The sequence below is a fragment of the Protopterus annectens genome, chromosome 10.part0 (assembly GCF_019279795.1).
Source record: "Protopterus annectens isolate FY-2018-M chromosome 10.part0, PAN1.0, whole genome shotgun sequence".
NCBI classification, from domain to species: Eukaryota; Metazoa; Chordata; order Ceratodontiformes; family Protopteridae; genus Protopterus; species Protopterus annectens.
Window position 1 is genome coordinate 1,654,207,488 of NC_056744.1, and position 17,530 is coordinate 1,654,225,017.

The window sequence follows — 17,530 nt, forward strand, 5'->3', positions numbered from 1 at the left end:
TTGTCCAGGAGCCACCACGCTTAGGAGCAGCTCCTCCACTCTGGTGATGGGGGGATGAATGGACACCCCACCACCTGTGGCAAGCTGTTGTCTTTGGATATCAGATGCACGCCGCCAGACATCTAATTAAATCACTACAGTGATGGCGTACCTGCTCATATGTCCAGTTATGCATGCCTATGTCATTTAACCAACGAACAAGATCCTGCCACAATACAGTCCACTCCTGCTGGTGCTGGCTGTTTCGGGAAAACAGCATTGTGCACTGCTGCACCAGGCTTTACACAATCTCATCTTCCTCCGCTGCTGTGTACGACGGGCTGCGTTGGTGGGCCATCTGGCTGAAAAAGATATGAACAATATGTGTGAGCGAGTCCTGTTGCACACTTTAAAACCTTTAACTAAAGATATCACTTTACTGACATATATACCATCCATTTGTCTGTCAGAGGTTACACACGTTCAATACCACTTATTGGTTCTCAGGCCAAAACTGACTAACAGTGCCTGGCACACTCTATATATCACACCACTATACAACAGTACCCGGCACACTGTTTGTGACACAATGCACAACCTCGACACAGGGGTATATATCACACCAATGCACGAACAGATATGTCATCCATTGCAATGAATGTAAAGTACAGTTACAGTAGTACCAGTCAACCACCCTAGTCATTGATGCAATAGCCCTGCCTAACATATGTGTACAGTTGTTACTATAGGTGGCATACTGCTGTAACAGAGTATATATGTTGCTGGATACACACGTATACCCTGCAACACACATATGATTGCAGCCATGGTACAGGCATAATTACACACACATCAGACAAACATACAACACACCACTGTATGCCAACACAGATGAGCATTACCTGTGTACCATACAGTACTGTGTGCCACTACTTACAAACCCTTATGCCTGAGTTTTGTCCTCTGCTTAGACTACAGGAAACACACAAGACAATGTTTCCAAGCAATGTGAACAAACACCATACTGTGCTGTTTAGGCCTACAGCTTCAGGTAGTACTACATTTCATATGGGAGTTGGATTCATCAGCAGTACCACTCACTAAGCATACATGTATTGCTTTAGCCTACAATGAGACACCACGGTCATCAACAAGGAACTACGTCACATTTTATGCCATACTACTATGTCTGCCTAACAGTACAATACACATCTTTTGCTGGTGTCACAGCTAGAATAGATACTACAATGTCAGATACAACTTCACACTAACCTATCACACCTTTACAGACCTTGCACACATTCAGCGTTACACTTATTCAACCTCACATAGCAGATATTGCATTGAGCACATGTGTGAGTGCATAGTGTCATAGGTAGGTAATATGCTATTGGCCCTAGGGCCTACAGCAGCCTAGCCATATGCTACCCTGGCCTTTGACACACATGTACTTTGATTTCACTTGCCCCTGCCAACCAGAACCACAGAGGGGGTTCTTGGGGTGTATTACCAATCTCCCAAACAATCATCAGGGGTATTTATGAAAACTGCTAATGAGGAGCCTTGTTTGCAATTGCTAGGTGGTCTATTCCAGTGTATGGCATATGTCTGAGATAGGAACCTATCCCTCCAGCATGTGCTGTTTAGTGAGCTGACAAGGTTTAGGGCCCTAGAGCGTGTATCCCGGAGGGATTGTGATATGTTGCCATGGTGGTTGTCACCCAGCTATGGGTGTGACATACCTCTGTGAGGCCGGTATGCAATACAGTCTAGATGTGTTTTTGTGAGTCAGTCTGCATAGGGCATCTGTTTGCGGCCAGTATTACCCTTTGTGAGGTATGTCTGTGGCCTTTCCACCTGCTGCAGTTGTCATGTGAGGTACATACCACACAGGGCATTGTGATGAGTAGAGAGGAACACTGACCTATATTTCCCTAGATGACACACCTGTTGTCATGGCACATACCACACAGACAGATTACAGGTCTAGTGTGGCACTGTCTTTATCAAAGAGGTGGCTACTGTCCACCTGTGTCCCATGTTCCCTTTTCACACCTTCGGTGTTGGGTAGATCTCTACCTATGTGGTAGTTAATGGGTACAGTGTTTTGGAAAGGAGGAATGGCACTGCAGTATCAACACTTGTCTACGGTCCATCCTATGGTCACCACACACCTGTTGCAGTACATATGGCCCCATGTCTCTCTCTCTCTCTCTCTATATATATATATATATATATATATATATATATATATATATATATATATATATATATATATATATATATATATATATATACATACACATATCTATACACATACAGGTACACATCCATTGCTGTACACATAGATGTACATATAGGCACATGTACAGTCCACCTTTCATGGAGGGGATATCAGTTATGCGACAGTTGTGGGATGTACAGTTATGTGATTATATTGCACAGTGTTGTGCAGAATGCATGTGGGTGTCCTCGGCCCATGTAGTTTTAGCAGGCCTCACTGGCTGTAACACAGCAGATCTGACAAATCAGTCCCACAGCGTTTAACCAGCACATGACATATATCAGCACTGCTTGCTGTTTTCTATGCCACACACTACGACCTACATAGATATATGCACATAACAACCTTCAACGACAGATATCTGTCCACCATTCACTAACAGTTGCAGTATGTCCCTTGCCCTATGCACATATGCAGATACAGATCAATATGTACTGCTGCCACACATGGATGATTTGCAGTGTGTAGAGTACTTTTCAGGAACATCTACTACATGCCAAAACATACATATGAGTTACATACCTTACCTTTGTATTTCCCTGCTCCGTCTGTTACAGTTTTGTAGGGTTTTTTTTTTGGTTGTTTGTTTTGGGTTTTCGCCCTCTGTTTCTGTCTCTGTTTCTCTCTCTGTTGTCTGTGTCTCTGTCTGTGTCTCTCTCTCACTCTCGCTCTCTATCTCCCTGTACCTGCAATGGTATTATTGCATGTGTGGACAGCAGGTACAGCCTGCTTTTCTAGGTATCTGCACTTGTGCATCTGACAGCCTCTGCACCAATTGCTGCCCTCCATTCAGTAATTGCATGCAGCCTGCTGTTACTCACCTCTGAACAGTTTGTGGTTTGTTTGTGTTGACATTAGCACAGGCTGCTCAACACAACTGGACATATTTCAGTACCGAGTATGCCTACCTACACCCTGTTTTTTGCCTGAATACACAGGTGTGTTGAACCTTTAGGTAGGGGTGCAGAACTGCAAAGAGCATTTTTTATTATCATTTGAGGTTTATCTTGCTGAACATACAAGATTGCTGTGTACCTGTCAGTCTATCAAGGCAAGTGATCTGTCTGCGTAGCTCCCACCTGTGGACATATCCAGATGGTAGCTAGAGGTTAGCACCACACTAGTCTTTTCAGCACTGGCACATTGGCATTGTCGCAGTTGGTTGCTAGCAGTACATGGCTACATCCTGTGATATTTCTGTGTTGTACTCCTACATAAGGGCATGCTTGTGGAACTCCTTCCAAAGCTGTTCGCAGAGTGTGTAACCGCAGTAATGCTGATATGCCTGTGTGTTTCTGCCTCTGCCAGGCCTCAGATACTCTCAGGTATATATTTGAACGGCCTCAGTGAAAGGTAAATATACGTTAGATACACCTGCAATATTTTACAGACATATTGCAGTTGAGACTTTCTTGGGAATCACAGCATATGTATACCTACACCTTTTCTGACGTGCAAGCAGTGTCTACTCTCACCTATTGACATTATTCATTACGTGTGATTCCACACTTGTCTGCCTAAAGTTAGTACTTTCCAGAGTGATTCAGTGGGGCACAGCTAACATTTGTTTACAAATCCGGGACATCCCTGTAAAGCAGTCACAGTTGGGGTGTCTGGCCTCTGCCCTATTCAACTTTGCCAGTATTTATCCTGGTCTGATACTGTGTGGTGTTTGTAAGGTGCTACTGTAACAGTATTCTCTGCTTGGATGGCTGGTTCTCTTTTCAAAGTCATGTCATGCAATTCCACAACAGCTGCTGGTAAAGACCCACAGAACAGGATTTGTGTTATACCATTCCTAATTTCCATTTACATTCCCTCATTGTAATGCATGATATATTTATTTCAGCACCAAGTTATTTGCATATCTGCTGTGGCTTAGTGGTAATTCATGCAGTCAATGGTCTGGGGTTTGAGACTGGCAGAGGTCTTTTCTTTTGCTGCTGGACAGAACAAGGGCCCTTCCATAGAGTGACTAAGGCACTTTTAAGCAGTTGTAAGTGGATTTGCGTGACGCATAGCTAAGCGCACACATGCGCACACCCGCTTAAACCCGCTTACTACTGCTTAAAAGTGCTTACTCCTGCTTACTACTGCTTAAAAGTGCTTACTCCCGCTAACCCCCACGCTAATTTCAAGAAAAGAAACTGGGGAGATAGGACAGTGGTGAAAAAGGGGGCACAAAGAGGGACAGACAGTAGGTAAACAAGCTCAGGATGTGCAGGATGGGTGTAGGGAAGGTCCATAGCTGCCCATTTCATTACCAGCAACAGCTGTGCATATGCAATAAATTTGAAGTGAAATTTGAAACCATCCACCCCTGGGAGAGGGGTGAGGACAACAAAGTATGTTGTACTGCCAATTATAATTATCAGTTTACATGTCCAATGGACATGTGTGCGAAATGGGCAGCTATGTATGGGGCGTAATTGTTTTGTGGGTACAGATTGCCCCTTTTTTTTTTTTCAGGTGAGAGTGGAAAGTGAGGTAGAGGAAGTAGGTATGTTCGGGGAGGTAGGTTGGGGAAGTAAGCAGACAAGACAGACAAGATGCATACAAGGGCGGTGTATGACACATGGGGTGGGTGAACACAATTGACGGGGTTGGATGTTTGGAAATTGCAAGCCCTTGAGCCCACAGATGGTAACAGTGGAACTGAGAGCCCCACCCATGTGCAGTCACCACTGCACCTTCACAGCCCTGAGGGTGGCTGTGCTGGGGGCTGCATAGGATGGGCAGGCTCACCCGTGAGACGTGCCACTCTAGCCTTGAGCTGGTTTAGGGGATCAGCAACTGAGCGCTGGATCTCCCTACGCACAACAGCCCGGACCCTTTGAAGGGTGACAGGTGGCCCTTCTCCGCCCACGCTTGCACGGGGGGGGACGAGACCCATCCCCTGCAGTGCTTCCACCCAAAGGTGGCACAGGACCAACGGAGGAGGGGAGCCCGGGCTGGGCACCGGAGATGCTGGTGCCAGGTGCACTCGCCAGCTGAGGAGGGACAGGTGGGTCCGCTGGGACCGGCCTTCCCATACGTTCTGTGGTTAGGTGTGTTTAATTACAACATAAACAACAGCATTCCAGATTAGTTGTAACAGCATGCAGTAATATTCCCATTAACCCAACACACCAAGTTTCCAACAGTTAAACAGCAAGCATAACACATGCATATATTGAACGACAGTGGATATTCCAAAAGCATGCAGGGATGTTTGGTAGCAGCAGGCCGCCATGACTGTGGTGTTTGAACAGGGCACATGCATCAACATGAATGCAAATATTTATAGAACAATAGGTCATATGTCCCAACAAATATTTAAGATTACACATACCCATTGAGGTGTGGAATTGCATGGTTTATGCACATACAGTAGGGTATAGAAAAAAACCTTGATTAACATCTTATAATTACTTTTAGTCTACACTACATTCGTAGTGACTGCAAGTGTATATCCCCTACATGTATTATTACACTTGCCACCATGCATTAGGTTGTGTAATGGGTTTGGCTAGTTCAATATATGCCTGACCTATATCTGACATACTAACTATCCAAGATGCAGATGTTACTGCTACATATTCCTTGATTGCATTTATATTTCTTTATCTGCATATCTGGATGTTTTCACATGACATTTTAACTTCTATTTGTACAGAACCCTGCATTTCTTGACACCCACTCACATTTCTGGGGAACAAATTAACATGCTACTCGTGTGCCAGATTTACTTATGCATGCCAGCCAGTAACTGACTGTTGAGGACTGTATATATGTTTCACAGCTACTAGCACTTCCATCACTCACTTTATATGGGACTGCACAACTCTGGGTTGCCAGCACTTTTTAAAACAGTACTATTTGTATAATGCAAGGGTACAACAACATTTCAAACTAAGTGACACAGACACACTCCGGGTTTTAGACCTTTATTAATGACATTACACACTTTTCCACAAGCTCACTCCTTTATTTGTTATAACGGTGCATATGGAAGACATATTCAAGACATATTATACCTTTATTAATAGGTTAGAACACTCTTTTTCAGGCTCACTCACTTATTTTATATGACAGTACCTGCAGAGATATTATTCCGGACATATGTTACCTTTCCTAATGGGTTACTACACTCTTTTTCTGGCTGTCTGACTTTTTTATCTGACAGTACATGCAAAGGACTTATTCAGGCCATTTTATGGCTGTATTATTGCACTACAACACTTTATTTCATGCTCTCTCCCCTATTTTATATAACAATACATGCAGAATAATCACTAACCTGCCTGGTGGCGCAGCCTTAGCAGCCTATCTGCATAGGCTTGCTGATTCACAGCATGGTCACCTGCAGCTGTAAAGTAAATAAAGGGATATTGAGACATACCTATCCGTTATACAGAATCAATTATCAATCCTTACATACTGCATTCCATGGCTACCTACTCAGTTGTGGGGCATCCTGCATCCCACGGGCCTCCTGTATCCATTGGTTCAGGCGGTCCTGCTTCCGTCTCTTCAGGTCTGCATGGTGGTGACAGACCTGCTCACCAGTCCAAGGAACACCTGTGACACTGGTGAGGTCATGAGCTAACCGGTTCCAAGCCTCTGCCTTGTACTCCATCCCTTGGACCTGGCCCTGCAGGAGTCTTGACTCATGATGGTGGACAAGGAGCCAAACCGTGTATTTAGACTCCTCGATGCACCAACGTTGTGCTCGGAAGCATGTACCCTCTCCAGCACAAGCCATTCTAACTGCAGATGTGAGCTACAATCAGTTATGGTGAGTATTGCCACCTATGGTGCTTAAATATGCCGCATTTCCCGCACTTTTTTGTGATTGGCCGTTTTTGAAAATTCTCGGCTGACTGCAGACCTGCTTAGTAATGATTAATCTACCATTACTAAGTATAAGTATGTTAACAGTGGCTGTTTCTCCTAAGATGTCATGGCTTAGTGGTTCTGTACTTTGATTATGATGCACAGAGTCCTGGGTTCGAACCTTGTCATTCATTTTATTTTCATACTGTCCAGACAGGCTAGGGGGTGTGGCTGCGTTTAAGCAACTTTGCTCTATGTTGCTCCACGGTGCCCTGGTTGGCGTGGCACGCACGTCCGTGCAAACACATTGCGCTGGTTAAAGCGCTATTTCACTATGGGCACCTCTATTGCACTGGGTAAAGTGCTCTTAAACTTTGGGCACCTCTATTGCTCTGGGTAAAGCACTCTTAAACTTTGGGAACCTCTATTGCGCTGGGTAAAGCGCTATTAAACTATGGGCAACTCTATTGCGCTGGGTAAAGCGCTGCTTAACTGCAAGCGATTATATATCAGGATCCTTTAAAAATATAAAATTTGTTCACTGATACATTGGCCATTTCACTGCTTTTTACTAATATTTTAATCATATTTGTCAGGTATTATTCCATATACTGATTTAAAACATAAATAAGAAGGGAAGTGGTGGGACTCGAACCATGAATGCCTCTTCTTTGTGCGAACACTCTACCATTACGCTATTGCTATTTGGTGTGATTTGCATAAACATTTTTTCTTATGCTCTTCCATGTCTGAATTGCTAACTGCAGCTAAGCAATGGGCACACCCATGCACACACGTGCAAATATGGGCAGCTATTTTGGGAATTTAAAAAAAATAAAATTAATGTTTTACTTTTTATAATTGGGATGGGGGTTTACAATGTAGGGAGTGTGGTGTTGGGTGCAAGGACATTTTAGCAGACTCGCTCTTGTGTAATTTCATTTTACTTTTCCAAACCTTGCAGGTGCGTGGACATTTAGACTGCTCGGCAGTCGGACACGCCCCCTGCTTTCTTACACGGTCCGTGTAAGACTTACGGTTGAGTCAGCTTGCCCTCATGAATATTCATGGCACGCTGACATCATACCGTTCAACTGCAGCCTCCGAGTAAGACTTATTAAGTCTTACATGGAGGATTCAGGAATCCGGGGGTAAATGTAATAAATATTTAAAAATATGTAAAAAAATACTTGCAACAAATGAAAAAAAACTTGTGTAAAATAAAATGTATGTATATAAAATTAAGTTTTAACTAGCTGATGCCAGCTTCACTTTTTTCCTTTCAAGAGCTTTTAACTTCAGCACAGGGGCTATTGAGCTACGTTCATTCAGACCTGGCCAACTATCTGCCTGTAAGCAGATTTGCCACCTGACTCTTTTATCTCTAAAAGTAGCCCCCATGGCTTGTTGTCCTGTATAGGTACTGAATTTATAGACATAAAGCTGAACTTATGTTCACTATTACAATTAATGTGTTTAGCCAAGACATTGTTCTGATTTTGTCTCTTTACAGCATATTCATGCTCATAAATTCTCTGCTCGAGTTTTCTTCCATTTTCCCAACGTAGAAACACTGGCAGGAAGAGCAGGAAGTCAAATAAACTACTGCTTTGGAACAACAATTGTATTTACTATTCACGTAATATATTATGTCTCTCACTACAAAACTGTTAGCTACTTGAACCTTATGGCACCAGGAACATGCCCCACACTTCATCATTCCTTGTCCCCCTCATAGATCAGCTCCCTGCTTAATTTTAAGTAGGTCTTTAAAATTAGGCCCCTTCCTGCATATAATCGTGGGTTTATACCCCACATACTGTCTCATGTAGGAATCTTTCAGTAGTATGGGCCAGTTTTTTTCAAAGATTAATCTTAAAGCTTGGGCCTCCTTACTATAAGTGATGACAAGTGCTTTAGTAAAATCTGATGAAACTTCTTTTGTTTCATTAAGACTAAAGTTCTGAAAACTAGACTCATTAAGAACTACTACTATTTTTTATGTACAAATATTGCTGTTGTTTTGCTCTTTGATCATTCTGTTGGTGTCAGCTATGCCGGACAAAAGGACTCACTGTTATCCAACTGAATAAGGAAAGATTTGATTTAATTTCTCTTTGTGTTTTTTTTCTTACATTTATTCATGAACCTTTCCTTTGCTGCCTGACAGCCTTTACTTTCAATTTTATTTATTAGTGTGTGTGTGTATACACATAGGTGTGTACATTGGTTCTTAGTCTTTATCAGGAAGCATGATGACAGCCATGCCAAATATTTATTTATTAGTTATTTAACATTTGTTTACGTGGAAAGTCTGACTTGGAACAAAGCCAATTTTTAGTGGAGGCCCAGGAAGAAATGCTCCAGATGCATGTCTTTGTGATGTTTGAGGAAACCGGAGCACCCAGAGGAAACCCACACAAACACAGGGAGGACATGCAGACTCTGCACAGAAGGCACTCCAGCCGAGAATCAAACCAGAGAACCTCTTGCTGTGAGGTGACAATGTTACCGCTGCACCACTGCGCCGGCCAAACATGCCCCTGCACCCTCTAGCCTGTGTGAAACAAGGGGGCATAAACCCTGTCATTCATCTGCCATGCCCACTTGGCTTCTTCAGTGTCAGAGTCATTAGTCGGATCAGGGTAATCTGATTCATAGGCAGGTATTTATCCCTCTACATCATGGAGCTAGTCTGTAGCTTGGAAAAGCTGTTATAAACAAGCCAGATTCATTTCCAATTTATTGTGTGAGTGTGTGTGTGTGTGTGTGTGTGTGTGTGTGTGTGTGTGTGTGTGTGTGTGTGTGTGTGTGTGTGTGTGTGTGTGCGCGCGCACATCCAGCTGGACAAACCTTCTGTGATATTCAAGCAGTAAGTGAAGAAGCCATTGCATCTTTATCTAGCTCCTCGTATTTATTTTAACATTTTTTTCAGAAGTTCTAAACATACCTCGGAAAATGTTTTGATTATCTCCTGTATAGCTTTTTATTATGGACAGAATTAATCAGACTTCCTGACTCTCGTAAAATCATAAACTCAAATTGCTTATTTTTCTCTTTTGGTTCTAATGGTGCAATATTTTATCTACAAATTACCGTGTTACATAAAATATTTGACATGCTCTGGTTTAGCTGTTTCAATTTATTTGTAATGTATTTATTATTTATGATTATGTTTGTTGACCAAATATGTCATTCTTGGCAGGAGTGTAGTGAAAAAATGTACTGAAAAAATGTCATTTGTCCTCACAGTCTCATATTGCTCCCCCTTAACCTGCTTTGCATTTAGAAATGTATACTTTTCTCCAGATGTTGCCCGTATGCGCATAATAATAATCTCTTGCATATTTGTAAGTTGTTGTCCATTAAGAGTAGGTATTTATATTATTACCAGTTTTCTGACGGAGAAGGTGCCCTAGTAGGACAGGGTCTTTCACAGTATAGAGGCTAAACAAATATCACCAATAAAAAGCCTGTATGAGATGGAGTACAGTGGTAGATCTTTTAATCTGTCACTGAAGGATAGGCACCTTAGTCTTATAACTTTTTTTTTATTGTCAGGAAACAAAGAAACCTTTTGAGTTGGGCACGTTGTTTGGAGAGCTGCATGCTGAAAGAAGAAGTGCACTCTGTGATGGGCCAGATGAAATGAACAGAGAGGAGCTATGGCTTCCTTACATCTAGAAGACAGGCTGGAAAGCTTTCCTAATCATAAGCGATACATAGTGGACAAAAGGCAGTTCACATTTGAATGAGTCTAGATCCCTAATGACTGTGTTGATTTGAAAGGGAGTGTGATTTAAGTGGCCTGCAGTAGGATAAGCTCATTCCCAAAATGAAATTATGCTACAATCTTTGAACCTGAGCTCATGTTTGGTACACCAGTTGTTGGCACAATCATTTCTGTGTGTCTACAATTGACCTAACAAGAGTATGCAGTATGTAGGCACCAGCAAACCTTGTTAGTCATCATCGTGTGACATCAGAGAAGTATATTCTTAAGAACAGATGTTCTAGGACTGAGCTCTGTGGGAGCCTCAAGCTAAGTGCAGCACAATGTCTGATTGTCTCAAAGCCAGTTTCTTATCCAGTGGGCTCTGGATTGAAATAAGTGGTGCCATCTGAATAAAGTTCAGTGCAGTACTGATTATTGTCTCCAATTATATTTTTTAGAGTTTTAATTCCTTTTTATGACAGGTTGGAGACGATTTGTTATATATTGCATGAATTTTTGATAATTCCACTTGAAGTATTTATGTTTTAATCTCCCAGTGTAGTTATTGCAGATAGACACAGATTATACCTCTCAACCTCTTACAGCAAGAAATCTGGACAAAGACAAAAATAATGGGGAACAAAGGCCCAAAAATAGGACAAATTTTAAATATTCACCTTATACAGCTTAGAAAGTTGCTTGAATAAAAGGTTTTGTGTTATCATGTATTTTCTGAAGGATGTGAAGTCAGAAACTCAAATGTCTGTCATTATTTATTATATTCAATCCTCAATGAATTGCCAGAAAACTACACATTTTATGAGGAATAGACCAAAAATATCTCGCAAAAATCTGGACATTCTACAAAAATCTGCACAGTTGAGAGATATGACACAGAAATCTCAGTAAAGTAATTTAGATGACTGTGGAATTCTGAGGTGTGGAGCAACCTTGCTCACTGTGTCTTTGGGGGACACTTCTAAATTCTCCATGTTGTCAGTGGTAATATCTACAATATTATTTATACCAAAAATAAAAACAAATATGTAATTAATCACAGAGATTATAAAGTTTAACTGGTGAACAGATTTGTTTCACTTTAATAAACAAAAATGTAATATTAAGTTTGAGTACTCTCTTGTTTTCCTGCCTTACTGAACTAGAGTAGTCCAGTTTCAGAGTTGCTGATCCCTGGGCTTTGTTTTTAGTTCCTGTTACTGATTCTTTGCTTACCAGTGGGAGTGGGAAGCACTGAGCAGCCTTTCTGTCCGATTTGGTGAAGTTTCAGCCAGAAATTAGTAGTCCATTGGTTGTTTTGGGCCAATTCCTAGCTCCTTTCAGCCCCCTGCTATAAAACACGCTAAACACGCGTTTTCCAGCTTGTACCAACTCAGCACAGATCCTCGTGGTGGCCTGCAGAGTGATCCAAGCAGCAGAGAGCTAAAAGAGTGACTTTCTACCAGATATAAGTATTTTTGTGGCTTTCCCACTGTTATTTAAGCTAGCAACTGCATTTCGCCTGTTTTATTGCTACTTTAAGTGATTTCTGCATTTTACACTGTTTATTGCACTTTAAGTTACTAATTGTTGCAAATTGTTTCTGTAGGCTACACACTAAAGTGCGCTAGCCGATTTACAGCAATTACTGTCTGTTTTTTTCCTTGTCTCTGTAATAAAACAAAAAATCTCTTGTTTTCCTGCCTTACTGAACTAGAGTAGTCCAGTTTCAGATTTGCTGATCCCTGGGCTTTGTTTTTAGTTCCTGTTACTGATCCATTGCCTTATTAGGAAGGAGGGAAGTTTCTTTGCTTACCAGTGGGAGTGGGAAGCACTGAGCGCCTTTTGTCTGATTTGGTGAAGTTTCAGCCAGAAACTAGTAGTCCATTGGTCGCTTTTGGGCCAATTCCTAGCTCCCTTCAGCCCCTGCTATAAAACACGCTAACGCGTAAGCCGATTTAGCTGGAGTTACCACTGTTGCACACAAGAGCAGCGGTTAAACAAGGTTAAACTATTTGGGCCATCTAAATTCCACTCTTCCAATTTTCCCTTAAAACTACCTTCCTCGAGCTGTACTGCTGATCTAACCAGCATATCCTATAACTGAAAAGTTCATCTCTACTTGATTCCCAAGTAGACTATTCTCTATCTGTAAAGCCTAGCACTTACTCCTACAGTACTTGCACCTTGATAAAGCACTCTTATTATAGATAGTACCCCACCAGCCTAAAACCCACTTCCCGAGTCCTTTGAAAGTCTCTTTATCTACTACTTCTAGTATGTCGAGGGATCAGTTGCTAGTGTCCTCTCCAGCTCAACTGGTGAACCTGGGAATATTGAGGCAATGTTACAACTGCCTCATGTACACAGACAATCCTCTCCTTCTCCGACAAAACACAAATACATGCGAGAGATGCAACTATACGGCCAAACTGGAGGCTGAGCTCTCTCAACATAGGACTGGCAAGACCAGACAGGAGGAGAAGGTAACCACACACAATACATACCCAGTCACACATGGTACCATCACAACTTCAAATCATACACATACTCACACAAAGACATACTCGGAGGCTCTGATCAAAAATTTACCAAAACAGCAGAGGCCACCAAAGCAGATACCCAAACAACTACCACCTCACGACCCAACACATGCAACACATAGACCACACAGTCAGAGTGTCAAACAGTCACAGCCCTTAAGGCCAAACAAAATGCCAGACACACTTGTCATTGGTGATTCCATAGTCAGACACACTGACGTGTCGCTCACCAGACTGAGTAAAGAGAAGGTCACAGTAAGCTGCCTGTCAGGCGCTAGAATCCGCCACATAACGCAAGCACTCAGGTCTCTCAACAGCAGGTACAACTACGACTCAGTCATTGTCCACGCTGGTGTCAACGACCTGAGACGTACCTCCTTGGACTACATGAAAAGGGACATCGAGGAGCTCTCTGATTATGTAGCCCAGGCAGGTATGACCCTGACCTTGAGCAGTATCCTACCTTCACCTAGAATGATGCCACAATACAGTGATAAGATGATCAGCTTTAATAATTGGCTTAAATTCTGGTGTCATTCAAAGGGGATCCAATGTCTGTCTGCCTGGGATGACATGCTGGACAAGCCACGCTGCTTCGCAAGGGACGGCTTGCACCTGTCACCCTGGGCTTCCGGATATTGGCAAAGGCTCTTGCCACCCCATAGTGCCTTTTTAGGCAAGGCTCAAATTCTAAACCTACCACCCTAGAACACCAAAAGGAAAAAAACTAAGGGTAATGCTGCTCAATGCCAGAAGTCTCAATCTCAAGATGCACGCACTCGAGGCCCTTCTCAATATGGAGAACATCGATGTCTGTGCTGTGACAGAAACCTGGTTCAAGGCTCCTGAGAGCACCCCAGCACTAACAGGTTTCACCTCATATCATGCGTTCCGCCCCAAAATCCGGACAACACCAAGAAAGGAGGGGGTGTCCATATTCATAAAGGACACCCACACCTCAAGGTTGGTGGCAACGCATGATGCATCGGAGACCATCCAGGTGCAATTAACCATAGGCAAGACTGCTCTGCAATTTGTAGCATGTTACAGGCCACCCTCTCAAACTCAGGAACCTCACATGGCCTTCCTGAAAACATTGGAGGGATAAATGTATCTCCAAACACCATCATACTAGGTGACTTTAACTACCCTAATATAGACTGGGAACACTACTCAAGCCCGAACACTCTAACCCAAAGATTCCTGGAGTTCATAAACTCAAATGCCATGGAACAACTAGTCACCATCCCCACAAGAGGAGAAAACATACTTGATCTCATCATCACGAACATGGGATCAAAATGTTCAACACCGAAGTATACCCCTCACTGGTGAGATCAGATCATAAACTAATCTCGCTGGAGGTCCTCATCCCGCCCCACCTGAAACAAAAAGACCACAGTGAAAAACTTCTCAAAAGCCGATTTCACACTTCTAAAACTAGTGTGGTCTCCTTTAAGGCCCCTGAGCCAGTGGTAAACATTACTCAAACCGCTGAATCACTTACAAATGCCTTCTACCAGCACCTACAGGACTGCATGGATCAGGCAATCCCAAACAAAACTAAGACTCTCTGTACCAAAGGCAAGCGTCCAGTCTGGTGGACCCCAGCCATAAACAAGCTCTACAACAAAAGGAGGAAGCTACTACAAGATAGAGCAAAATCCTTGAAAGGTAAGACACCTTTGATCATTATAAGTAAAAACTAAGAGCTCTCATAAAATCATCCAAGGCAAATTTTGAGAGAAAAATCGCCAAGGACTCTAAAGAGAATCATAAGGCCTTCTTTAGCTATGTTAGAAACCTAGGAGGAAACTCCCAGATATGCTCAGAATTAGTTCAAAATGATGTGAAAATTACTGAACCTACACACATTGCCAACATACTGGCTGACAGGTTCAGTGCAAACTTCTCCCCTCCCCCAAAAGGAGAGATATCTATTCCAGAGGATTGTAGCCCCCAAACATCTCCAACGCCCAGGTGAGAACTGCCCTCACTAAGGCAAAAACACAGCATCCATGGGACCGGATGGTGTCCCCGGCTGTGTGCTTCATGAACTCAATGAGGAATTAAACCCACAGTTAGGACAGCTGTTTAATCTTAGCCTCACCTCAGGATACGTGCCCAAGGAGTGGCGACGGCGACTGTGGTCCCACTTCATAAGGGCGGTGCCTCCACAGACCCTGGAAATTACCGCCCATTAGCTTGACAAGCCTTATCTGCAAAGCCATGGAGAGGATCATAATGGAACTCATAAATAAAGACATAGGGAACTTGCAGACTTTGGATCCAACTCAGTTTGGCTTTGTCAAAGGCAGATCCTGCCTCTTAAACTTGGTTGCCTTTTTCGAGTCAGTCACCAAGGCCATTGATGAGGCAACGGCAGTCCATACAGCCTACCTCGACCTGGCAAAGGCCTTCGACACAATACCCCACTCAGGTATCATCGAAAAACTCATCAGCTTGAATGTAAACCCATACATCACAAGATGGGTTGCAAACTGGCTAAGTGACAGAACCCACAGGGTCAGAGTTGCTGGAGCCATGTCAGACTCAAAGCCTGTCACAAGTGGTGTCCCACAGGGCTCAGTCCTGGGTCCACTCTTGTTCGGCATCTACTTTTCTGAAGTACAAGCAAACACAGGAGGGTTATGGCTGACAAAGTTTGCAGATGACTGCAAACTGGGCCATAGTCGAAAACACATCTGACACAGATATCCTCCAGAAGGGCCTCACAGAAATGGATAACTGGTGCCAGAGCCATGGCCTGAAGTTAAACGCCAAAAAATGCATAGTCATACCCTTTGGGAAAAACAAGGCTACCCCTAGCTACCATATAGGTGGCAATCCACTGAGCACAGAAAAAGTCATCAGAGATCTGGGGACCCAGGTTGACAGTAGCCTTTCGTTTGACACTCATGTTGCTAAAGTAGTTAGGAAAACCTTCTATATCACCCACCTGATCATGAAGGGATTCACATCTAGATCAAGGGAGGTCATCGTCCCCTGTACTCATCACTTATTAGACCTATGATTGAGTACAATGCCCGTTCGAATGTATCTGACCAGACACCTGCTGCAGCTTGAAAGGCCCCAAAAGTTCCTCACCAAAAGGATAAAGGGTCTCAAAAATATGTCTTATGCTGCCCGACTGAAAGAACTCCAGCTCTATTCAGTCTCATACCGCTTGCTCAGAGGTGACCTGTGCCTGACATATAAGGCCATGTCAAACCCAGATTTGATGAATATGCTTCACCTCAAAAATCTAGATCCCTCAGAACCACAAGGGCGGAGACTTAAACCTTGACACGGTTATAAATAGAACGTGCTGGAGGGACAGATTCATCACCCAGAGACTCCCTATGCTGTGGAACAAAATCCCGGTACATGTGAGGCAGAGCACCTCTCTGGTCTTGTTCAAGAGGAATCTTGACCAATGGATGGGAGATTGCAGATATACCCCAGGGATTACTTCAGCGTCACTGCTTGACAGAGGCACAGCAAAATGATAGGCATAGTTTTTATTCAAACTAAAGGGGTGGCGAAAGCCACATAACTATGGGCTAGGCTTATAAATGCCCTTGGGCAGATAGCCTAGTATGAACCTATGAACCTATGAACCTAAGATATCATGAAAATGTAGGTTGATGTTGTGCATATATTATAGCTCACAGTAGTAAAGTTGGTATAATAAATATGCCATATGGAAAAACTTTTAGACAAACTTATAATTTAATTATATCAGTGTGATAATACTATGGTTTTCTACAAAATATGAATGTTATTAGCATAATGTGCAATAACTATCATTACATGTTTATGAATGTACAATGTAACATCAACTGTACCACATGTAATTGTCTTGTTATTCTTTTAGTTTTTATACCAGAAAAGTTTTCAATAAAAAGATATTTTATAAAAAAAGATGTCATGAAAATGATCCTTTCGGTTAGTGTAACTGCTTGTTAATGGTTACATTTCATATCAACCAGGATGCCTGTTAAAACATAAGAAAAGACTATGCTGACAAAATAATTTAAATGTAAACAGAAAATACAAGTAAAACAGTAAACATTTTGGGAAATATTCTTCAGAAATATGTTAATGACTCAAAAGAAACATCTGTTTTCAGATTTCCTAATAGTGACCCTGATTTCCTGACAACCCTAAAGACAGTAATGTTCAGCTACAATCTCT